At 48.7% G+C, this 25,358-nt stretch overlaps 1 long non-coding RNA gene across 1 annotated transcript; it reads right to left on the bottom strand.

The window, feature by feature from the left end:
- Window positions 1–3,192: 3,192 nt before the first annotated feature.
- LOC108526235 (uncharacterized) lies at window positions 3,193–15,321 on the bottom strand. The gene is made up of 3 exons (XR_001884470.1): window positions 14,435–15,321; window positions 12,103–12,179; window positions 3,193–3,328 (listed from the first exon to the last, which is right to left on the bottom strand). It is a non-coding gene; the product is annotated as an uncharacterized LOC108526235 (long non-coding RNA).
- Between the last annotated feature and the right edge of the window lie 10,037 nt (window positions 15,322–25,358).

Here is a 25,358-nt window from a genome sequence, read left to right as displayed (position 1 = left end):
GTTGAAAAAAACCCACCCCCGATATTTATCGTGGGTTCTTTTCTATTTCCCTAAGCGTCTCAGCTGGTTTGAGAAATAAAGGGAAAGAGTACAAGAGAGAGAAATTTAAAGCTGGGCGTCCGGAGGAGACATCACTTGTCGGCAGGTTCCGTGATGCTCCCCGAGCCATAAAACCAGCAAGTTTTTATTAGCGATTTTCAAAAGGGGAGGGAGTGAATGAATAGGGTGTGGGTCCCAGAGCTCACATACTCCACAAGGTAAAAATGTCACCAAGCAAATGGAGGCAGGGTGAGGTGACAGGACCACTGGATGGGGCAAAATTAAAATTGCTAATGAAGTTTCGGTGCATTGTCATTGATAACATCTTATCAGGAGACAGGGTTTGAGAGCCGACAACCTGTCTGACCAAAATTTATTAGGTGGGAATTTCCTTGTCCTAATAAGCCTGGGAGCGCTACAGGAGACCCGGGCTTATTTCATCCCTTCGGCTTCGACCATAAATGGCGGTCAACCTTAAGGGGGCCATCTTTAGACCTACTCTCAGGACACATTCTCTTTCTCAGGGATATTCCTTGCTGAGAAAAAGAATTCAGTGATAGTTGTCCTATTTGCTTTTGAAAGAAAAGAAATATGGCTCTGTTCTGCCTAGCTCACTGGCAGTCAGGCTCCAAGTCTTATCTCCCTTGTTCCCTGAAGATTGCTGTTATCCTGTTCTTTTTTCAAGTTGCCCATATTTCATATTGTTCAAACACACATGCTCTACAAACAATTTGTGCAGTTAACACAATCATCACAGGGTCCTGAGGTGACATTCATCCTCTTCATCTTATAAAGATGACGGGATTAAGAGATTAAAGACAGGCATAGGAAATCACAAGGGTATTGATTGGGGAAGTGATAAGCATCCATGAAATCTTCACAATTTATGTTCAGAAATTGCAGTAAAGACAGGCGTAAGAAATTATAAAAGTATTAATTTGGGGAATTAATAAATGTCCATGAAATCTTCACAATTTATGTTCTTCCACCACGGCTTCAGCCAGTCCCTCCATTCGGGGTCCCTGACTTCCTGCAACAATGTGGTGCCCAGAAATTTTTTTTTTTTTTTTTTTTTGAGATGGAATCTCAGTCTGTTGCCCAGGCTGGAGTGTCGTGGTACAACCTCAGTTCACTGCAACCTCCTCCTCCCAAGTCCAAGTGATTCGCCTGCCTCAGCCTCCTGAGTAGCTGGGATTACAGATGCGTGACACCATGCCCTGCTAATTTTTGTATTTTTAGTAGAGACGGGATTTCACCATGTTGGCCAGGCTGGTCTCGAACTCCTGACCTCAAGTGATCCACCCATCTCTTGCTGGGATTACAGGCACAAGCCACTGTGCCTGGCCTAGAAAACCTTATCTGAAGCTCCACACCTGATTGGGAATCAAGGCTGCTCAACCGACTCTGTGTCAAAGTGATTTCTGTCCTCCAGACAAGAGTGGGATACGTCATTCATCCTGATGTACTTCTGAACAGTAACATTTCTGATACTCTGTGATTTTAAGGAAAAAAAATATCAATCAGAAAGAAAGCACTAGTAACCCAAAGAAGGGGGTGGTTATGGCACTTTCTAGCTGTACCTTATGCTTGGGAGAACTACTGTTTCATGTTAACTTCGCAGCTGGCTTTATTCCTGTTATCTCAGCAGGATCACCTGCAGGGCAGATGTTCACTTTGAACTTGGAGCTGAGTTTTACTTTGTCAGATTCAATGAGATGATGCTGTATAAAGGGTCTGGTTCAGGGGCAGGCTGTGAGTAAGGGCTCAGTAAATTACAACTATAATGACTAGCTATGAATTATCATCAATATTATTAGGACAGCAATGACCCAGACGTGATAGGAGCCCAAGAGACAGTACCTAACCCAGCCAGAGGAAGGGAGATTGGGGAAGGCTTCCTGGAGGAGATGAGGACTGGGCTGAGTCTTAGAAGGTGCGTAGACACCAACAAAAGGTGAGAAGGGCAATCTAAGCAGAGGGAACCAAATGAGAGGAGGCACAGGGCTGGGGTGCGCCAGAGCATCTTGTGAAGGGCAGGAGTCTTAAGAGATGAGACTGGGGAGGTCTGTGGAACCAGGGGGGTGAACTTGTTTGTTGGGGTTACTGGTTTTACTACAATTAGTAACACAATCCTGATTTTATAGGGGAGGAGACAGTCTCAGTGATGGTCACTTGATTTTGGAAGATGGAGCTCAGCTATCTCTCTGAGTCACAGGATAGAATGCTGAGGCACAGGCCAGGCACGGTGGCTCAAGCCTGTAATCCCAGCACTTTGGGAGGCCGAGGTGGGCAGATCACTTGAGCCCAGGAGTTCAAGATCAGCTTGGACAAGATGGTGAAATCCCATCTCTACAAAAAATACAAAAGTTAGCCGGGTGTAGTGGCACATGCCTATGGCTCCAGATACTCAGGAGGCTGAGGTGGAAGGATGGCTTGAGTCCAGGAGGTCGAGCCTCCAGTGAGCTGAGGTCATGCTACTGCACTCCAGCCTGGGCAAGAGAGAGAGGGAAGCAAGAAGGAGGGGAGGAAGGGAGGGAGGGAGGAAAAAAGAAGGAAGGAAAGAAGGAAGGAAGGAAGGAAGGAAGTGAGGGAGGGAGCCCAGACACGGCAGGGACTCACCCAAGTAGCCCTGCATGGAGGGAGCGGGGCTGGGATTCGAACCTTAGTCTTTCCACCCCATTCCCAGTGCTCCTTCCCTGCCCTCGCATGCCTTCCTCTCACTGGAAACACAGCCTCTACCTGACCTTGTCCTCTGCATCCTCTGATAGGTAGCTGATACCAGACAAGGTTTTGCAAGGACTCCAGGTGCCCCTCGGTGTCTGTTGAGATTAAACCCAATGCAAAATAAGGTTTAATCCCAAATCTGCAATGGAAAGACAGGAGGTTTCCTTCTTGCCTGGGCCAGAAAAGGCTGTAGCTCCTGTCCCTGCCCTTCACCCCACTGTACAAGTCCTCCCTGAACTGTCGAGGGATTCTTAGGGGGTCAACAGAGAGGGATGAGAGCTGGAGGCAGTCATTGGGGTATGACGGGGCCTCCTTGACAGAGCAGGTGGTAAACTTTCTGCCTTTAAATATTTTGAAATAGCAACAGACATAAGAAAGCACAAAAAATCCCAGATGGTACATTATTTCCTCTGGCCTGGTGTCCCTCAGCCTCCCAGGGTCCCAGGCACAGAAGCCCAGGTTCACACCAGCAGGAGGCTGGGACCGGAGATTCTGCGGACTTTCCAAGTGTGTTTATTCACATTCCTGTGGGCCCCCAAGGCCCTGATGAGCTTCCCAATATTAGCTTAGAAAGAAAAAAAGCAGTTCCTGACATCCGGAGCTGATTTGACATTCATGGTTAGACCTCAATGTTGTCACAAACTCATCTGACTCTCATGGGGAACATAAACAGACTCACAGAATTCCAATAAGGTTACTCTGAGACCACGATAAAATAAGGCAAGGCAAGGCCATGTCATAATTTTATCTAAGCACTGACAAAAACAAGGTCACTATGCTGTCACCCATAAAATACCAAATAAATTCTCCCGGCTAAAATGAGTGACTGCTATTCTTTGAACAGATTTATAAAGATCTAATTCACATACCATTTAATTCATCCATTCAAAGTGTACAATTCAGTGGCTCACGCCTGTAATCCCAGCACTTTGGGAGGCCAAGGTGGGAGAATTGCTTGAGCCCAGGAGTTTGAGAGCAGCCTGGGCAACATAGCGAGACCCTGTCTCTACAAAATAATATAATAAATTTTAAAAATTAGCTGAGCATTGGGAGTTCAAGACCAGCCTGGACAACATGGTGAAACTCCATCTCTACTAAAATACAAAAAATTAGCCAGGCGTGGCAGCATGCCCCTCTAGTCCCAGCTACTTGGGAGGCTGAGGCAGGAGAAGTGCTTGAACCCAGGAAGCAGAGATTGTAGTGAGCCGAGATTGCGCCACTGTACTCCAGCCTCAGCTACAGAGTGAGACACCATCTCAAAAAAAAAAAAAAAAAAAAAAAAAAAAAAAATTAGCTGAGCATGATTGTGCACAACTATAGTCCTAGCTATTTGGGAGGCTGAGGTGGGAGGTCGAGGCTGCAGTGAGCTATGATTGTCCCACTGTACTCTACCCTGGGCAACAGAGCAAGATGTTGTCTCAAAAAAAGTATATAATTCAATGGCTTTAACTATATTCACAGAATTATGTTTTTGTACCATAAAGACACGTGCGCATGTATGTTCATCCCAGTGCTATTCACAATAGCAAGATATGGAATCAAGCTAAATGCTCACCAATGGTAGACTGGATAAAGAAAATGTGGTATGTATACACCATGGAATATTATGCAGCCATTAAAAAAATGAGATCTTGTCCTTTGTGGCAACGTAGGTGGAGCTGGAGGCCATGATCGTAAGTGAACTAACGAAGGAACAAAAAACAAAATACCACGTGTTCTCACTTATAAGTGGGAGCTAAACATTGAGTACACATAGACACAAAGAAGTGAGTAACAGGGACTAGGGCCTAATTGAGGGTGGAGGGAGGAAGGAGAGTGAAGATAGAAAAACTGGCCAGGCACACTCACACCTGTAATCCCAGCACTTTGGGAGGCCGAAGTGGATGAATCACTTGAGGTCAGGAATTCGAGACCAGCCTGGCCAACATGAAACCCTGTCTCTACTAAAAATACAAAAATTAGCCAGGCGTTGTGGCATGCACTTGTAAATCCCAGCTACTTGGGAGTCTGAGGCAGGAGAATCACTTGAACCCAGGAGGCAGAGGTTGCAGTGAGCCGTGATCATGCTGCTGCACTCCAGCCTGGGCGACAGAACAAGACTGCGTCTCACAAAAAAAAAAAAAAAAAAAAAAGAAAATCTACCTACCAGATACTATGCTTTTTACTGGAGTGACGAAATAATCTATACACCAAACCCCCATAACACACAATTTATCTATATAACAAACATGCACATGCACCCCGAACCTAAAATAAAAGCTAAAAGCATTGAAAAAATTGTATTCACGGAAGCATGCAACCATCATCATGTTATATTTATTTAATTTTTAATTTTTGTGGGTACATAGTAGGTGTATTTATTTATGGGGTATATGAGATGTTTTGATACAGGCTTACAATGCATAATAATCATATCAGGGTCAAAAGGGTATCTATTACCTCATGCATTTATCCTTTGTGTTTCAAATAATCCAATTATATTCTTTTAGTTAATTTTAAATGAAGTTAAATTATTTTTTACTACAGCCACTCTGTTGTGCTAGCAAATACTAGGTCTTATTTGTTCTTTCTAATCTTTTTTGTACCCATTAATCATCCCCTCTCCCCATCCCTGCCCTGCCACTACCTTTCCCAGCCTTTGATAATCATCCTTCTACTCTTTATGTCCATGAGTTGAATTGCTTTAATTTTTACCTCCCAAAGATAAGTGAGAACAAGCGATGTTTGTCTTTCTGGCTTATTTCACTTGACATAATGACCTCCATTTCCATCTATGTTGTTTCAAGTGACAGGATCTCATTCTTTTTTACGGCTAAATAGTACTCCATTGTGTAAGTACCACATTTTCTCTACCCATTCATTTGTTGATGGACACTTAGGTTGTTTCTAAATCTGGGCTATTGTGAATAGTGCTACAATAAACACAGGAGTGCAGGTATCTCTTAGACATACTGATTTCCTTTCTTTTGGGTACATACGTAGCGGTGGGATAGCTTGGTCATATGGTAACTCTATTTTCAGTCTTTTGAAGAACTTCCAAACTGTTCTCCATAGTGACTGTATTAATTTACATTCCATCCTTGGTGTATGAGGGTTCCTTTTTCTCCACAACCTTGCCAGCATGTGTTATTGCCTGTCTTTTGGACAGAAAACATTTTAACTGGGGTGAGACGACATCTCATTATAGTTCTGATTTGCATTTATCTGATGATTAATGATGTTCAGCCTTTTTGTATGTTCTTTTGCATTTTTTTTTTTTTAAAGAGAGGGTCTCTGTTGCCCATGCTGGATGGCAGTGGCGCAATCTCAGCTCACTGCAACCTCTGCCTCCTGAGTTCAAGCAATTCTCCTGCCTCAGCCTCCAGAGTAGCTGGGGTTACAGGAGCCCACCAACATACCTGGTTAATTTAGATATATTTTTTAGTAGAGACAGGGTTTCACCATGTTGGCCAGGCTGGTCTCAAACTCCTGACCTCAAGTGATCCACCTGCCTCGGCCTCCCAAAGTATTGGGATTACAGGCATGAGCCACTGCACCCGGTCATGTTTTTATTTCTCTTGGGTGTATACCTAGACGTGGAATTGCTGGGTTACATGGTAGTTCCATGCTGAGAAACTGCCAGGCTGTTTTCCACAGTGGCAACACCATTTCACATTCTCAACAGCAGTGTATGAGGCTTCCAATGTCTCCACAATCTCACCACACTTATTATTTTCCCTCTTTTCTTTCTTGTTCTTAATAGACATCCTAATGGGTGTGAAGTAGTATCTCACTGTGGTTTTGATTCACATTTCCCTAATGATTAGTGATGCTGAACACTTTTTCATGCGTTTATTAGCCCCTTGTTTATCTTCTCTAAAGAAGGATCTATTCAGGCCAGGCACAGTGGCTCACTCCTCTAAACCCAGCACTTTGGGAGGCCGAAGGGGGTGGATCACTTGAGGTCAGGAGTTTGAGACCAGTGATGAGCCTGACCAACATGGTGAAACCCTGTCTCTACTAAAAATAAAAATATTAGCTGGGTGAGGTGGCGAGTGCCTGTAATCCCAGCTACACAGGTGGCTGAGGCAAGAGAATCACTTGAACCTGGGAAGCAGAGGTTGCAGTGAGCTGAGATCGCACCACTGCACTCCAGCCTGAGTGACAGAGTAAGACTCCATCTCAAAAAATAAAAAATAAAATAAAACAACAAAAAAAAGAAGTGTCTATTCAGATCCTTTGCTCATTTTAAAATTGGGTTTTTTTTTTGTTATTAGTTGTAATAATTCTTTATATATTGTAGATACAAGTTTTTTTGTTTTTGTTTTTGTTTTTTTGAGATAGAGTCTCGCTGTGTCCTCCAGGCTGGAATGCAGTGGCGTGATCTCGGCTCACTGCAAGCTCTGCCTCCCGGGTTCACACTATTCTCCTGCCTCAGCCTCCCGAGTAGCTAGGTCTACAGGCACCTGCCACCATGCCCAGCTAATTTTTTTTTTTTTTTAAGATGGGGTTTCACCATATTAGCCAGAGTGGTCTCAATCTTCTGACCTCGTGATCCACCCACCTCGGCCTCCCAAAGTGCTGGGATTAGAGGTGTGAGCCACTGCACTCGGCCAATACAAGTCTTTTATCAGATACATAATTTGCAAAAATGTTCCCCCATTCTATGGGTTGTCTTTTCACTTCCCTTTCTTTTCTTTTTTGGGACAGAGTTTTGCTTGGTTACCCATGCTACAGTGCAGTAGTGTGATCCTGGCTCATAGCAGCCTCGACCTCCAGGCTTAAGCAATCCTCTCACCTTGGGCCCCCAAATAACTGGAACTACAGGTATGTGCCACCACACCTGGCTAACTTTTTTAAAAATTTTTTTTAGAGAAAGTGTTTCACTATGTTGCTCAGACTGGTCTCTAACTCCTGGACTGAAGAGATCCTCCTGCTTCAGCCTCCCAAAGTGCCGGGATTAAAGGCATGAGCCACCGCACCAGACCTCTTTTCTCTTTCTTGATGTCCTCCTTTGAAGCATGGAAGTTTTAACATTTTAATTACATCCAGTTTATCTATTTTTTGTTGCTTGTGCTTCAGGAATTGTGTCTGAGAAACCATTGCCTAATCCAAGGTGACAGCTCCTTTTTCTCCCCCAATACAGCTTTACCCTTACTCTAGTCTGCCCTCTCTATAGATAAGATTTGTTAAGGTATGTGCTACAGTGTGGATGTTTGCCCCAGCAAACCTCATGTTGAAATTTGATCCCAAGGTTGAAGGTGGGGGCATAGTGCAAGGTGTTTTGGTCATGGGGGTGGATCTCTCATGAGTAGACTAATGCACTGTGAGGGGAAGGTGAGTTCTTCCTTTATTGGTTCCCATGATAGCTGATTGTTACAGAAGAGCCCAGCACTTCCCTGTCTCTTGCTTCCTCTCCCACCATCTCATCTCTGCACACATTGGCTCCCTTCACCTTCCGTCATGAGTGGAAACTTTCTGAGGCCTCACCAGAAACAGATGCTGGCACCGTGCTTCTTGTACAGCCTACAGAACTGTAAGCCAAAGACACCCTTTTTCTTTATAAATCACCCAGCTTCAGTTATTGCTTTATAGCAATACAAACAGACTAAGACAGTATCCAATTATAGAATTGCCCCTGCTTTCTGACAGCTTCAATTCTAGAGTGAACCCTCACTTCCCTAAATTGCTCTCTCAAATCACCCAAATCCTATAACAGGTTCTTTTCAACATCATTTACGAAAATATTTTCCCATGGTGTATGTTCTCCCTCCCTGCAATGAGTAGTAAACCCAACCTGCCCAACTGCAAGTGACCCTGGTAGTCTCTGGCTGAGGGACTTTGACACAGGAAAACGCACAGGATTGGCCGGGCATGGTGGCTCATGCCTGTAATCCCAGCACTTTGGGAGGCCAAGGCAGGCGGATCACGAAATCAGGAGATCGAGACCATCCTGACTAACATAGTGAAACCCCATCTCTACTAAAAATACAAAAAACAAGCCAGGCGTGGTGGCGGGTGCCTGTAGTCCCAGTTACTCAGGGAGGCTAAGGCAGGAGAATGGCGTGAACCCGGGAGGCAGAGCTTGCAGTGAGCCGAGATGGTGCCACTGTACTCCTGCCTGGGCTACAGAGCAAGACTCCGTCTCAAACAAAACAAAACAAAAACACGAAAACCCACAGGATTATAAGGGGTTTGGTGGTGAGTGCTTTGTGATGCCATCTATATAAAACTCTAGAAAATGCAAACTAATCAACAATGACAGAAGCATATCATTGGTCCCTTGGGAATGCAGAGTGGGAAGAGGGACCTAGGGCAATTACAAAGGGCCACAAGGAAAGTGTGGGGTGATGGCTATACACATGCTGTCATCATAATGATGGAGATGGTTTCGAGAATGTACACATACGTCAAAACTCCTGGTGAGGTTTGGCCGCTCACATTTGCAACCCCAGCATTTTGAAAGGCCAAGGCAGAAGGATCATTTGAGGTTAGGAACTGAAGACCAGCACTGGCAAAAGTGAGACCCCATCTCTACAAAAAAAAATTTGTTTTAATTAGCCAGGAGTGGTGGCACTGGCCTGTAGTCCCAGCTACTCAGAGGGTGAGGTGGGAGGATTGCCTGAGCCCAGGAATGTGAGGCTGCAGTGAGCTATGATCATACCACTGCACCCCAGCCTGGGTGACAGAGTGAGGCCATGTCTCTATTTATCAAAAAAAAAAAAAAAGAAAAAAAGGACAGACACAGTGGCTCACGCCTGTTAATACCAGCACTTTGGGAGGCCGAGGTGGGTGGATCACTTGAGGCAAGGAGTTCAAGATCAGCCTGGCCAACATGGCAAAACCCCATCTCTACCAAAACAAAGCAAAACACAACAAAAAAATAAACCGAGTGCAGTGGTGCGCACCTGTAGTCCCAACTACTTGGGAGGCTGAGGCACGAGAATCTCTTGAACCCAGGAGCTGGAGGTTGCAGTGAGCCAAAATCGTGCCACTGCACTTCAGTCTGGGTGACAGAGAGAGATCCTGTCTCAAAAAAAAAAAATAGGCCGGGCTCGGTGGCTCAAGCCTGTAATCCCAGCACTTTGGGAGGCCGAGACGGGTGGATCACGAGGTCAGGAGATCGAGACCATCCTGGCTAACACGGTGAAACCCTGTCTCTATTAAAAAATACAAAAAACTAGCCGGGCGAGGTGGCGGGCGCCTGTAGTCCCAGCTACTCCAGAGGCTGAGGCAGGAGAATGGCGTGAACCCGGGAGGCGGAGCTTGCAGTGAGCTAAGATCCGGCCACTGTACTCCAGCCTGGGTGACAGAGCAAGACTCTGTCTCAAAAAAAACCAAAACAAAACAAAAAAATAAATATATAAAGGGCATCAAACCATACATTTTAAAGGTGCGGTTTGTTGTATACCGGAATTATACCTGAATGAAGCTGTTTTTAAAAAATCCTCATGTGAGCTGCCCACCATCCACAGGTCATCATTTTTATTAGCATTTCATATCATGGACAAACTCCACTGAGGATTTGCAAACAAAAGCATAAAAGAGAAATAGAAATCATTTCAAAAGCTGTAGGCAGTTCACTCTTTCCCTTTCCTGGGCATGTGTCCTGGACTGAACCTGTGATGGAAGTTGACACCCTGCCGAGCCCTCAGCAGTCTCAGCTCCTACATGCCTCTTACAAATGGAGGCATTTTTCCAGCCTTGAGGGCAGTGTGAGGTACTTTTTGAAATAATCGCTGCTTGTGCTGAGTGTAGAACTGAACTTTATGAAGAAGCATAACATAGTCTTCATAGAAAAGAAAAATATATTTCAAACTGAAGCAAAGCTGTCATTGCTTATAGCTCTAATGGTGGCTGATAGCTCTAATGGCACTTTTTTCTCTTTGTTCAGTTTCAGGAGGAAACTATTACCCATTGTTGGTGGTGAACTTGGAAACATACCCAGAGGCTGCAGCCATCACCAAGGACACACAGCACACACAGTGGAGAGAGAGTGAGGCTGGGAGAGCACTGGAGAGACTTGGCACCAGACAGACCCGAGGAGGAATGCCGGCTCTGCCCCGATAGCTGGGTGGTTTCTGGCAAGTCACTGAACCTCAGTGACCAGGTGTTCCTCTCGGATAAAAGTCGGGATAAAAAAGTGACCCTGGCAAAGCAGGGCCAGGGCTGCCACACAGAGCCGCCCAGATAGAGGACTCTAGCTGCTTGCAGACAGGTACTGACAAAATGTATTAAAACAAAGTTTTGGTTCCTACCCAGTGTCTGTTAAAAGCACCAGAGAAAGCTAGTTACAAAGAATGTTTGCTTTTTAAGCTCAAAGAACTAGAAGAGTATGGAGGAAATATCTCTGCTCCCAGGGTTCCCTGAGCCCCTTCCCGCTGCACCCAGTGCAGACTTGGCTCCTGGGGGCAGTGACCTGCCTCTGGTCCCTGGGACTGGTCCTGGCCAAGGTGCCTATGAAATGAGGGGCTTGCAGAGCCCCTGGTGCTCCAGGCCTGCTGCCAACATTCCTCAGGCAGCCTCAGTGATGACACTGTCCAGAAGGAACACCACAATGGAGCTGTGGTCATCTCCATAAGAGCACTGCCTCAGGGTGGTCGTATGTCATGGGGTGGCTGTCCTGCCCCAGCACAGCTCCAGGCCACAGTTATCCCATAGCAGAGGGCAGGCAACATAGTCTAGTTGTCCACAGAGGGCACAGGATGGAAGCTGGGTTGACAGGTGTCCCTAACCCTGCCAGGTAAAGCAGAGGCCTGCACTTCACCATAGCTGTAGGTGTGAATTATTTGCATTGATACAGTGAGAAGAATTTCCCACATTCCTCTTTTTTTTTGAAACAGTGTCTTACTCTATTGTCCTGGCTGGAGTACAGTGGCACAATCATGGCTCCCTGTATCCTTGGCCTCCCAGGCTCCAGTGATCCTCCCACTCAGCCTCCCAAGTAGGTGTGACTACAGGTGCATGCCACCATGCCTAATTTTCTTTTCTTTTTTTGTTTTTGAGGAGATGAAGTCTTGCTATGTTGCCCCAGCTAGTCCTTCACTTATTTAAGCCTACCAGCTAGTGTTCTGGTATCTCCTCTGAATTTTTAATTGATTTCCCTTCCAGAGAATTAAGTATTATTTTTGTTGACAGTTTGTGCTCTCAAACGGCATTGCATTTAGTAATGCTTTTTTAGTTGTTGGGTTTTTGTTTTTTCAAATATTATTAATTTGTTTCCCTTTCCAGCTGAGGAAACAGTGACCAGGGGAGTAAATATTCTTAGGCCACTGTGTTTGTATATTATGGACAATCAAGAAAGAACTAGGGTATGTTAGAGGCAGAACTCCAGAGTTCAGATCATCTCTGTCTACTCACTTGGTGGACTTGGCTAAGTCATGTCATCTCTCTGAGCCTCTGTTTCTTCATCTATGACATGGGCTAATACTTTCAACCTAGTACATGAAAGAAAATATGCTGATTGAACCAATCCTACTCCTGTTGCAACCTCACACCAAAGCACAGGCTGGGTGTTCATATACGTTCCCTTGCCTGGTCTCTGGCTTTCCCTCTGGGAGATATCCTTCTTAGGCTCTGGTGCTCCTGGAAGCTGGGCTAAGGCTGACCTCTCTATTCTTGCCTCTGCCCAATTTCATTGCAGGCAGCCTCCACTGAACTATGCCCACATCATCATCCCTGAATGGAAGATCTATAGCATGATGAGGTTCAACCAAATCCCGCTAAACAAACAAACAAACAAACAAAAAGCCACTGGCCTAATCGGTTGTAACATATTCTTTACAAAGTCCTTTATGATATTTATCTTAGTAAAAATGGTGTTAAAACTTTGCCATATAGGCTGGGCGCGGTGGCTCACGCCTGTAATCTCAGCACTTTGAGAGGCCGAGGCAGGCGGATCACCTGAGGTCGGGAGTTCAAGTCCAGCCTGACCAACATGGAGAAACCCTGCCTCTACTAAAAATACAAAATTAGCCAGGCATAGTGGCGCATGCCTGTAATCCCAGCTACTCGGGAGGCTGAGGCAGGCGAATTGCTTGAACCCGGGAGGCAGAGGTTGCCGTAAGCCCAGATTGTGCCACTGCACTCCTGACTGGGCAACAAGAGTGAAACTCCGTCTCAAAAAACAAACAAACAAAAAACTTTGCCATATTGTTTATGTGGAATATCTTAATCCATAACAAAGTGACACCTGTGTCAGCCAGTCTACACCCCTGGAAATCAGCCTTCCTTGCTTAGGGCTCCAGCAAGGCTGTCCCCACCCTAGCTGGTCTCCTGGGAAAAAGAGGAATTCAGGCAGCAAGAGTCAAGCAAGCAGGTGCTTCAACAAGTAAGTAATCCATCTCAAGAAGCTGCAACAAGGGATGGTTCAACAATTCTTAGGAGTCTTGTGAAGTCTGCAAGCTCCATAAACGAGGGCTCTTGCATGTCCTCAGGTGAGCTCTGCTTCGTTGTCATCTTTTTGAAGTGGACCCGCAGCAGCAAGGTGAGCAAAGCCAAAGGAAGCCCCCTTCCTGAGTCTAGCTCAGGTGAACTGACAGCCCCAGACAGGACAACCGAGAGGGACCCAGTATTCATCTGTTTTCATACTGCAATAAAGAGCTGCCCATGGCCGGGCGTGGTGGTGGGTGCCTGAGGCAGGAGAATCACTTGAATGAACCCAGGAGGTGGGGGTTACAGTAAACCAGATCACATCACTGCACTCCAGCCTGGGTGACACAGTGAGACTCTGCCTCAAAAACAAACAAAAAGGCCGGGCACGGTGGCTCACATCTGTAATCCCAGCACTTTGGGAGGCCGAGGTGGGCAGATCACTTGAGGTCAGGAGTTCGAGACCAGCCTGGCCAACATGGTGAAACTCCGTCTCTACTAAAAATACAAAACTTGGCTGGGCATGGTGATGTGTGCCTGTAATCCCAGCTACACAGGAGGCTGAGTCAGGAGAATCGCTTGAACCTGGGAGGTGGGGGTTGCAGTGAGCCGATATCATGCCACTGCACTCCAGCCTAGGTGACAGAGTGAGATTCCATCTCAAAACAAAACAAAAAACGAAAAAACTGCCCAAGACTGAGTAATTTAGAAAGGAAAGAGGTTTAATTGACTCACAAGTCTGCATGGCTAGGAAGGTCTCAGGAAACTTACAATCACGGCAGAAGGGGAAGCAAGGCACCTCCTTCAGAAGGCAGCAGAAAGAAGTGTGGAGTGATGGGGGAAGAGCCCCTTATAAAACCATCCGATTTCCTGAGAACTCACTCACTACCATGAGAACGGCATGGGGGAAACCACCTGTATGATTCAATTACCTCCACCAGGTTTCTCCCTTCACACGTGGGGATTATGGGGATTACAATTTAAGATGAGACTTGGGTGGGGACACAGAGTGCCTAACCATATCAGCCTCAAAGCCATGGCTGGAGAAGGCTCCTGCCAGAAGTCCACCCCGCAGCCCCCAGACTCTACCGTGGTCTTTCCTCACTCTGCTTCCTACCTCCATTTTTCTTTCCCTGAAGGAGGTTGCTCTATCAGTGCCTCCGGTGACAATACATGCCCCCCTCCCCCGCCCCCCATGCTCAGCGATAAGGAAGCTGGTGCTGCAATCCCTGCCCCACCCCAGACTCCTTCCTTTTCTTCCCACTTAGTGTTCTTGAAACTCCTCTCTGTTTGTTTGTTTTTTTTAAATTAAGTTACTCACCTCAGCTTTGTTTCTCAAAGGCCTTAATTTTTCCAGAAACTGTCTCTTGGCAGGAGGCGTTTCAGGTTTGCATTTCTCTGAAAGACACTCTCAGAAATACGGGACCTCCATTTTGGTGTCAGCACTGCACGCACCCCCACTCAAGCCAGCACCGTGACTGGAAAACTTATGTATAGGGTAAGGGATGTGGGTGGAGTGGGAACTGACGTGGAGGATGTTGGAGATCAGATCAACAGATGCTACAAAAAAACCCAACCCCTCCCCACCGAAAGAGGGCAATACTCAGGCTAGGAGCCGCTGCACTAGGTGCTAGGGACCCGCTGAATTTTCACCAGGGCAGTGGCTTGGTCAGATTTCCATTTCCAGAAACATCGCCCTGGAATCCTTTCCTTGGCGTGGAAGGAGAGGTTGACCCCGAAGAGTTAGTCAAGGGCGACTCATCGCTCCACCCTAAGGTTTCCCCAAGGAGGGACAGCACAGGGCGATGGCGAAAGGGAAGGGCTGCAGGGTGGAGTCCGGCACCGAGACCTCCCGGCCCTGCTTTTAGCAGCACAGGGCCGCTTGAGATGATTTCTTTTGAAAACGTGCAGTGGTTGAAAACCACTGCTTCAAAACAGAGACTGGAGGGGTGGTAAATACTAACGAGGAGTTTTAGCAATGGACTCTGTTGACAGAGTCTGGGCGCCTGGGAAGGGTCTCGGAGGACGGGCCAGGTTGGAGAACTATTTCAACTGCGTACTCGACAACACGCGGAAGGCTGCGGGGAGCCTTAGCCCCTACCTGCCTCCAGTGCTCTCTGCGGCACATGGCAGCCCCACGACGTGTTTGGGTTTCTTCCAGCGCGACTCGCACGCACCAGCGCCCATGCAGCGGCAAGGCCAGGTGCCTGCCAGATAAACAGACAAAATCAGGAGGACTCCAAGGTGGGACAGAGAAGGAAGATTGTTAAAAACTGAATCTGCTAGGCCAGGCATGGTGGCTCACACCTGTAATCCTAGCACTTTGGGAGGCCGAGGCAGGCAGATCACTTGAAGCCAGGAGTTCAAGACCAGCCTGGCCAACATGGCGAAACCCCGTCTGTACTAAAAATACAAAAAATTAGCCAGGCGTGTGGTGTGAGCCTGTAGTCCCAGCTACTCAGGAGGCTGAGGCAGAGAATTACTTGAACCTGGGAGGTGGAGGTTGCAGTGAACTGAGATCACACCCCTGCAGTCTATCCTGAGCAACAGAGCAAGACTCTGTATAAAAAAAAAAAAAAAAAAAAAAAGGAAAAGTTGAATCTGCTGTGCCCAACCAAGCCATCAGCTCTCGGGTCCTGCCCTGAATCATTTACTCCTCACCCTATCTCTGGGACCATCAGGGCAGGCAGGCAGCAGCAGATGTTTTCCAAGCCCTGCTGCTCCCAGGCCAGCATGATATCTGCAGTGACCATTTTAATAGGCTGGACACCCTCGTGTCCCCCTAGCACTTATCCTTGGCCCACTTGCCACTTGTGCCTTACCCAGTGGGGAGGAAGTGGCAAGGCCTTGGCTCTGGGTTCCACAGGTAGAGTTTTGCAGGGGAATCCAGTGAACTCATTCTTTACAAAACCTACCCAGGCCTGCTTTCAGCCATCCCTCCTGCTGAGATTATATGTAATATACAATATTATATATAATTTTTTTATAGAGACAGGGTCTTCCTCTGTCACCTAGGCTGGAGTACAGTGGCATGAACATAGCTCACTACAACTGCAAACTCCTGGGCTCAAGTGATCCTCCTACCTCAGAGTCTCCTTGGGTAGCTGGGACTACAGGCACGCACCATCAGGCCTGGCTTTTTTTTTTTTTTTTTTTCTGTAGCGATAAGGTCTCACCATCTTGCTCAGGCTGGTCTGGAACTCCTGGGCTCAAGTCATCTTGAACTCCTGGCCTCCCAAAATGCTGGTATTACAGACATAAGCCACCGCACCTGGCCAAAAGACTATATATTTTGAGCAGCTGCTGGGAGGTGTGGACTAAGTTCTGGTCTGAGGAGAACTTCCTGGGAGTCCAGGAAAGAAATACCTGTCATTGTTGGTGCACAGTGACTATAGTCCTCACTGGTCACCCATTGGACAGGGTGTGGCTCCCTACACAGTGTAGCTCCCTAGCCCCAAAAAGTTGGACCTGGGCTCTCCGCAGTCACCAGAGATCCCTCTCCTTCCTCCCCAACAAGGTGTTTGGCTGACTGCAGCAACTGTGCAGACCCTGACTAGTGGACATTCCTAAGTACCATAGACTCTCCTTTGTCCCACCAGGCTAGTCCAGAAGGTTGTTATGGGTAGGTGAGATCATGAATTCAGGAAGCTGAAAGAGCCAGGAGGTGGAAGCTGGCCGGCTGGGGGGAACTGCCTGTGGAATGGACCGGCCCTGAATGAGTGGAACTGTAGATGGGCCTTGAAAGCGAGCTCAGGAGATGGGGCGTTGTGTATACACAAGTTGCTAACCGGGAGCCCCGCGCCTCATTCCGACTGGATCAGGGGGCCCCGCCTGCCCACGGTCCCCGTGCCAGGTGCGCTCCCCCTCCCAGGGCCGTAATTGCCGCTGCCATCCCTAAGCATCTCCAGCCCCCGTCTTTGCCCGTTCAGTTCCGAGGCCGCGCTTGGACTGGGGCTCCCACGACTGATCCCGGAGACACAGCGAACGGCGCAGCTGCAGGGACGCCCTGTCCTACAGGCGACTGGGCTCCCGCGAGGCAGCAGGTGCCAAGGATTAGCAGCAGATCTGGTGTGCAGAACCCTGGATTCGAGTCCCGGCTTCAGAGCCCCTCGGCCGTGTGACGTGAAGGCGTCGGCCGTCCTCTGAGAGCCTTCCTGGATGACAGCTGATGCTTGGGCCTACCTTCCTGGGCTGCTGAGAGGCTCAGAAGGGACCGCTTGTAAAACGCCTTGGAATCTTAATTCTACTTAATTCCATTTATCTGCTTCCTAGAAACGGCCCGCGGCTTCCGTCCCTGTCATAGCGCTGCGCAGCGGGACCGCTCTGCCCCGCTACCCTCGAACAGCCCGTCCTCGCTTCATTGCCCCTCCAGGTGCCGTTATTGTGCCTTTTAACCTGGGGCGGGAGGTTGCAGATGAGGCTGCAAGTCTGGGCCGGCGGGGGCCTGAGGGTGGGTTGCAACAAGCATCCGCGACGGTGTCTACACTGGAATTCCAAGCCAACCGAAGGAGGGCTCCAGGGGCGCGACCAAGGTTCTATCTTCTGCCTCCGGCTGCGCGCTGCTGGATGGATCTCCAGCCTTCCCCCGCGGCTCTTTCCTCCTCATCCCTGACCCCAAGCTCGGCAAGATCCCCAAGCGCAGGCCCAAGCTCTGCACAGCCTGTGGGCCGTGACGTCCGGGTCCCGAAGCTCGGCCCCAGTAGGGCTGTCCCTTCTCCTCTATTTCCAGGGTAAAGACCGCGGAACAGGCGGGGGTCTGGGGAGCATGGCTGCGACCTCGGCTGCAGGCTTACTCGGCTGCAGGCTTACTCGGCTGCAGGCTTACTCGGCTGCTTCCAGGGTGCTGTCCACCCCGTGGTGCTGAATCGCCCCACTCCTCTCCGCCATCTAAGGGAAGCCGCGTCCGCGCTGCAGCCTCCACTCAAGATTCGACCCGAACTCCAGGACGCGTCCATACTGGTCCAACAGCCCTCATGGATCATCGCCTGCCTCTACTGTTCAAACCACCGCGGGTTTCACCCGGAAGCACCGAGGAGGTCGGAGTTTGCCTGAGAAGGCTAGGGGAAGGTCTTTGCCTTGTCCAGTTCCAGGCAGTGCGGGAGAGGTGGGCGAAGCTGGAACCCCATGCTCTGTCCCGGCACTGGCAGGAATTCACTTATTATGGAGATAGTCTGCGCTCACTCCAGACCTGTCCTATATGGGCCCCGGGAAGGTTTCCCTCTGTTTTTAGATTCTCAACCCCGGTGTGGCCATCCGAGCTGTGTCAACACTGCTACCTGCGAAGCAGGAGAGAAAAACCCCTGGAATTCCTCCCGCACATCTTTCACAAAGTGAATACGCCCTTCTTTGACACTGGGTACAGCAACTTCGGGACCAGATTTTTGCTCCTGAGGGTGTAAAAATCACATGCTTGGGCAGGCGCAGTGGCTCACGCCTGTAATCCCAGCACTTTGGAAGGCGGGGGCGGGCGGATCGCTTGAGCTGAGGAGCTGGAGACCAGCCTGGGCAACGTAGTGAAACCCCGTCTCTAAAAAAAAAAAAAAAAAAAAAAAAAAAAAAAAAGAAAGAAAGAAAACATAAAAATTAGTTGGGAGTGATGGCGCTGCACCTATCGTCCCAGCTACTTGGGAGGCTGAGGTGGGAGGATCACCTGAGCCCAGGAGGTTTCAGTGAGCTGTGATCACACCACTGCACTCCAGTCTGGGCAACAGAGCAAGACCATGTCAAAAAAAAAAAAAGAAAGAAAGAAAAGAAAAAAAAGAAAAAAAAAGAAGAGAAGAAGAAAGAAAAAACAAAAAAGTAAAAAAGAAAAGAAAAGAAATGTATTTCCTTTTGGAAAGCTTGGATGACCACAAGGGGGTTGAGATTCTAAAAGCCGAGGGAAAGCTTCCCGGGGCCCAGCCTCCCCATACAATTTAAAGGACAGGTTTGGAGTGAGTGAAGACTACTATATTCATAAAAAGAAAGAGAAAGGAAAGACAAGACAATATTGTCCAATGAGTCAAGCGTGATCGTAGCACAAAGAAGCAGCACACTGTTCCCCAGAGCAGGGACCAGTTCAGAGAGGCGGTCCAGGGCTATGCCCCATATGGCTCCCGCCGTGCTCCTGCGCGGTGTCCCAGGGCCTCCTGGCACCTTCTTATCATCAGCCCGGGGGCGAAATGCCAGGCCAGATGGTAGAGGCAGAAGTCAGGCAGGCAGGTGCCGTCCAGGGCGTTCCAGGCCTCCTGAGTGTGCAGCCAGCGCCCAGTTCAGACAGTGCCCCAGGCCGAGGCTGGCCCGCGTAGGGACCGCGCCTGGGCTAGACATAGCGCTCAGCGCGCAGCACCCCCATGGACGTCGCGCCGCTGACCTAGCTGTCAGGCAGCGCCGCAAGGAGTAGGCAGGCTCGGGAGGCCGAAACGGGGCCCTCACCTCCAGCACTGCCAGGCTGCTAGAGAGGCCTTCCGTGGCGCGATGGGCTGTGAGCGAGCATCTATAGGGGAGCGTTTCCCGTGAGAAAGCTGAACCTGCGCCAGCCGAGGGCCCTGCAAGGGCTGCTGGTAAGAGGACTGTTCTCTATCGCCCAGCTGCTCCCGACCTTTTCTCTGAACTGGTGCCCTGCTTCTTTGTGCTACGATCACGTTTGACTCATTGGGCAATATTGTCTTGTCTTTTCTTTCCTTTTATGGACATAGTCCTCGCTCACTCCAGACTTGTCCCATGAATTGTAAGGGGAGTCTGGACCCTGGGAAGCTTTCCCTCAGGGCTTTTAGAATCTCACACCCCTTGCCGCTCGCCCTGGGAGGATGGAGATGCAGCCAGAAGACAGACACCACTCCCCCAAACGCCAGCCTCCAGTATAAGCTACAAAATAAAAATATGGTCCAGGTAAGGTGGCTCATGCCTCTAATCCCAGCTCTTTGGGAGGCCGAGGCGAGTGGATCACCTGAGGTCAGGAGTTAGAGATCAGCTTGGCCAACATGGTGAAACTCCGTCTCTACTAAAAATACAAAAATTAGGCCGGGCGCGGTGGCTCACGCCTGTAATCCCAGCACTTTGGGAGGTCAAGGCGGGTGGATCACGAGGTCAGGAGATCGAGACCATCCTGGTTAACATGGTGAAACCCTGTCTCTACCAAAAATACAAAAATTTAGCTGGGCGTTGTGGCGGGCGCCTGTAGTGCCAGCTACTCGGGAGACTGAGGCAGGAGAATGGCGTGAACCCGGGAGGCAGAGCTTGTGGTGAGCTGAGACAGCTGTCGCTCCAGCTCTGGGCGACAGAGCAAGACTCAGTCTCAAAAAAAAAAAAAAAAAAATACAAAAATTAGCTGGGCATGGTGGCTCTGCCTGTAATCCCAGCTACTCAAGAGGCTGAGGTAGGAGGAGCACTTGAGCCCGGGAGGTGGAGGTTGCAGTGAGCCAAAATCATGTCACTGCATTCCACCCTGGGCAACAGATTGAGGCTCTGTCTCAAAAAAGAAAAAAGAAAAAAAAAAAAAAGAAAGAAAAAAAAGAGAAAAGAAAAGAAAAGAAAATGTGGAGCTCTTATAAGTGCAGCCCCTCTGCAACTAGGCAAGCCGCAAGCAGCCAGGCCTGCCCCTAATCCTCCACCGCACAAGGCTTATTAAACTTTACACTTCGGAAATCTCGGAGTTACTTACTAGGAAAAAGCCATTCCCCACTTCTCCATTTGCATAATAAACGGAGAGGCAGGGAAGACCCATCTAACCACCCCACGTGTACTCACGTATACCCATGTGTCACCCTTATCAGATGCTGGAGGTGAGAAACACTCAGTTTCTCTCTGCGGCTGTAATACAGCCATCCCTCCCCAGGGCCACATCTGGAGAAGGGAGTGGCTAGGACAGGGTCTTCAGGGAACCTGTTGCCTTATTCTCAGCTGCTTGTCTCAGTCCCCAACCCCCACCCCCAACTCAATATCTAAGAGAGAGAGAGTAGTTCCAATAGGGAAGTCTCCTGAAGGAGGCTAAAGTTCTGGGTACTGGGTTTAGGGTGGACCTAAAGAGTTGTTCTTCAATTCCCTGAATGCTGCTTCATTGCTGTTAAATGATACTCTCCCCCTAAAAGGAAAAGAGACAGGAAGGACAGACTGATCTACAGTCAGACAGAAAGAAGGACTTCCAAAGTGTTAGACGAGCAGGGACAGCAGAGGGCGCCAATGTTGTGCAAAGGCACTCAGGGAGGAGGCACCCACAAGCGCGTTTTTTTCTCACACTCTACAAATCTATTCAGAACCACCTCACCCCCAACCTTACACATATTCCCCATCTCACAGGCACATCAGAGGTCAGAGTTAGGACTCCAGGCTCTGATACTCTGACTGGCCGCCAAGGGACCTTCACTAGCCCTCACCGCACCCCTCAACTATTTTCATGAACTTAGGGCAGTTCCCCTCAGTGGGGAGCTGGGGAGAGGAGCTGAGACTCCCAGTTTCCCTGTCCATCCAGTGGCCCTGTCCATGGAGCAGGAAGGCGTTTGCCGCAAAGTTCTTTATAATGGGGAGTGAGTTGATGACACGCCTGGGTGTATTGTGGTGCCACAAAATTAAAGTTGCGAAGGCTGTCCTGTAACATGGACTCATGTTTACACTGAAATGTGGACGTTAAAAAGCAGGACTCGGCCGGGCGCGGTGGCTCAAGCCTGTAATCCCAGCACTTTGGGAGGCTGAGACGGGCGGATCACGAGGTCAGGAGATCGAGACCATCCTGGCTAATACGGTGAAACCCTGTCTCTACTTAAAATACAAAAAAAACTAGCCGGGCGACGAGGCGGGCGCCTGTAGTCCCAGCTACTCGGGAGGCTGAGGCAGGAGAAAGGCGTAAACCCGGGAGGCGGAGCTTGCAGTGAGCTGAGATCCGGCCACTGCACTCCAGCCTGGGTGGCAGAGCGAGACTCAGTCTCAAAAAAAAAAAAAAAAAAAAAAAAAAAAGCAGGACTCTTTATTGTTCACTATGTCAGTAGTGTGCTTGCATATAGATAAAGACTGCAGGGGACACAGAAAAATTAAATGCGGATTGAGGTGGCATGTTTTTCTTAAAAATACGTCGAAATTGTAAAATGATTGCCTCTGGGAGATAAGGTTATGGATAATGTTTCTTTTTCTCCTTTTCAAATATTCTACAATGAGGAAGTGTTATTTGGGTAATCAGGAAAAAGAAGTTTACACACACACACCCCTGAAAGAGCTTGCTTTCTTCCTTCCTTTCTGCTTGGCTTCCTTCCTTCCTTTTTTTCTTTTTTTCCTTTTTTTCTTTTCTTTTTCAGATGGAGTCCTGCTCTGTCACCCAGGCCAGAATGCAGTGGCATGATCTTGACTCACTGCAACTTCTCCCTTCCGGGTTCAAGCAATTCTCCTGACTCAGCCTCCTGAGTAACTGGGATTACAAGCACGCACCACCACCACATCTGGCTAATTTTAGTATTTTTAGTAGAGATAGGGTTTCATCATGTTGGTCAGGCTAGTCTCAAACTTCTGACCTCAGATGACACCTGCCTCCACTTCCCAAAGTGCTGGGATTACAGGTGTGAGCCTCCACCCCTGCTAGTCTTTCTTTTCTTTTCTTTTCTTTTCTTTTCTTTTCTTTCTGTCTCACACTGTTGCACTGTTGCCCAGGCTGGAGTATAGTGGCGTGCTCATAGCCCACTGCAGCCTCCATCTCGATCTCTCAGGGTCCGGGGATTCTCCTACCTCAGCCTCTTGAGTAGCTGGAACTATAGATGTACACCACCATACTTCCCTAATTTTTTATTTTTTGTAGAGAAGGAGTCTTGCTATGCTGCTCAGGCTGTTTTTAAACACCTGGGCTCAAGTGACCCTCCTGCCTCAGCCTCTCAAAGGGCTGGGATTAAAGTTGTGAGCCACTGCGCCTGGTTAAGCCTCTTCTTTCTTTCCTTTCCTTTTTCTTCTTTCTCTTGCTCGCTCTCTCTCTCTTTTCTTTTCTTTTTTCTTTCTTTTTTTTTTTTTTTTGGGGGGCAGGGTCTCACTCTATCACCCAGGCTGGAGTACAGTGGTGTGATCTTGGCTCACTGCAGCCTCCACCTCCTGAGCTCAAGTGATTCTCCAACCTCAACCCCCCAAGTGGCTGGGACTACAGGCATGTGCCACCACGCCCAGCTCATTTTTGTATTTTTTGTAGAGACCAATTTCACCATCTTTCCCAGGCTGGTCTCAAACTTCTGGGCTCAAGAAACCTGCCAGGCTTGGCCTCTCAAAGTGCTGGGATTACAGGTGCAAGTCACCGCCAAGCCACTCGCGAGCCTGTTTTCTTAATGTTGTCACCATGTTAATTAAGGAAGACACCTTCCCTTCCCCACCAAAGTCGCTTGTATGACTCTTCTTCTTCTCCCCACCCACTCCTCCTCATCACCCTCTTTAGGGGATCCCTCCACCACAAAACCAGAATGTAAATGAGCACACTTGGAAAGTCCGACCTCCTCTGATCCCAGCTTCCTGCTGGTGTGAGCTTGGGCTCTTGTGGCCAAGATGCTGAGAGGGGAGGGGACGACCATGGGGGAGTATTCCTGAGTTTTCTGCAGGGAGGAACAGAACATATGTCACCTCTATCCCTGGTTTTTTCCACACATATTACTGCTATTGTTATTTCAAAATGTTCAGGACCAGAAATTTCTGCCAACTCCTCTACCAAAAAGGCCCCTGTCCTTCCCCAGTAACAGTCTCTAGCTCTCTCTGCTGGCTCCCCTCTCCCCTCTCCCAGATTCTCTGCACAGTCCAGAGAAATAGGGCAGGCGTAGAGAATGGGAAGAGGGCGCACAGCCTCCACAGGTGCTGGCAGGAAAGGAGTTTTTTCGTCTTTGCTGGAATACAGCAGAGATCCAGGCTGGGGAGAGGTGGAGCCCGGGCTATTGACTAACCCTTCTTTTGTGTGGATTTAATCTCACTCTCCAGGAACACAAAAGCTGGAATTCCTGCAAATCTTTCCCTGAATAATCTGCGAGTCAGCGGAGAATCTGTAGGTGAGGAAAGCGAGGGCAGATGGAGGCTGGGGCTCCCAGTGGGAGGGAAGAATGTGGTGTTGGGAGGAGGTGAGAAGGCACAGAAAGAGCACTGGGAAGTGGGGCAGGAGACCAAAGTTCTAATCCTACCTCTACTCCTCTCTCCTTGCTGTGAATTTGGGCCAGCCACTGCCTCTCTGAGCCTCAGCTTCCTCTTCTGTAACTCAGTGAAGTCACGGAAGATCCCTGCCTGCTTCTGGGCTCCAGTGACCCTCTCTGAGAATGTTTCCTGGTCTATAAAATTAGGATCTTGATATCTATCCCCCAACAAAGGAAAGATCAGCCCAACCTTCCAATCCTAACAGACAAGCCCTGTCTGGTCCCAAACCCTCCTCCAGCCTCACCTCCATGCCTTTTCTCATTCTGTTTCCTTTACCTGCATCTCCCTTCTCTTTTTAAGTTAAGGTCTACTTTTCTTTGAAGACTCAGCGCGGGTCTGATCTCTTGAGGGAGGCTTCCCCAGTCTCTTTCCCACAGGCTGGGTTAGGTGCTGCTCCTCTGGGCTCCTGTGCTGTTCTGGGCATAAGGCCACTGTGGCCTTAACAACTAAGAATTACAGCTGAGGTTTACTGAGCACTCAGTAAGTGTCCAGACAGACCCTTCACCCAGCATTATCGCTCTGTTGCCCAGGCTGGAGTGCAGTGACGTGATCTCAGCTCACTGCAACCTCTGCCTCCCGGGTTCAAGTGATTCTCCTGCCTCAGCCTCCCATGTAGCTGGGATTACAGGCACCCGCCACTATGCCTGGCTAATTTTGTATTTTAGTAGAGCCAGGGTTTCTCCATGTTGGCCAGGCTGGTGTCGAACTCCTGACCTCAAGTGACCTGCCCATCTTGGCCTCCCAAAGTGTTGGGATTACAGGCATGAGCCACTGTGCCAGGCAGCTGCTGTTTTTATTTCTGCTGTTTTTTTTTTTTTTTTTTTTTTTGATCATGGTTGAAGGCTGGTGATTTTCCTGATGAGGACACTGAGCCTGACGGGGGTAAAAGCTGAGTGTCGGGGTTGGGATGTAGACCCCAGGCAGTGTGGCTCCTACTCCTGTTCTGATCCTCTGCCTTATACTCTCTCTGCCCGCCTGCTACGCTGAGCATAAGGTATGGTAGGTTTCTATTTAGGGCAATGTATTTGACCTTCCCCTGAGCTGTGAACCCAGGTGTGCAGGGTCTCAGCTCCCTTTGTGCCTCCACCCCATGCCTCTCACAGTCCCAGAGGGGGCTGCACCTGAACCTC

Source organism: Rhinopithecus bieti, unplaced genomic scaffold (assembly GCF_001698545.2).
Source record: "Rhinopithecus bieti isolate Rb0 unplaced genomic scaffold, ASM169854v2 scaffold_1853, whole genome shotgun sequence".
Classification (NCBI taxonomy): Eukaryota; Metazoa; Chordata; class Mammalia; order Primates; family Cercopithecidae; genus Rhinopithecus; species Rhinopithecus bieti.
This window is presented reverse-complemented; position numbering and strand designations above follow the sequence as displayed.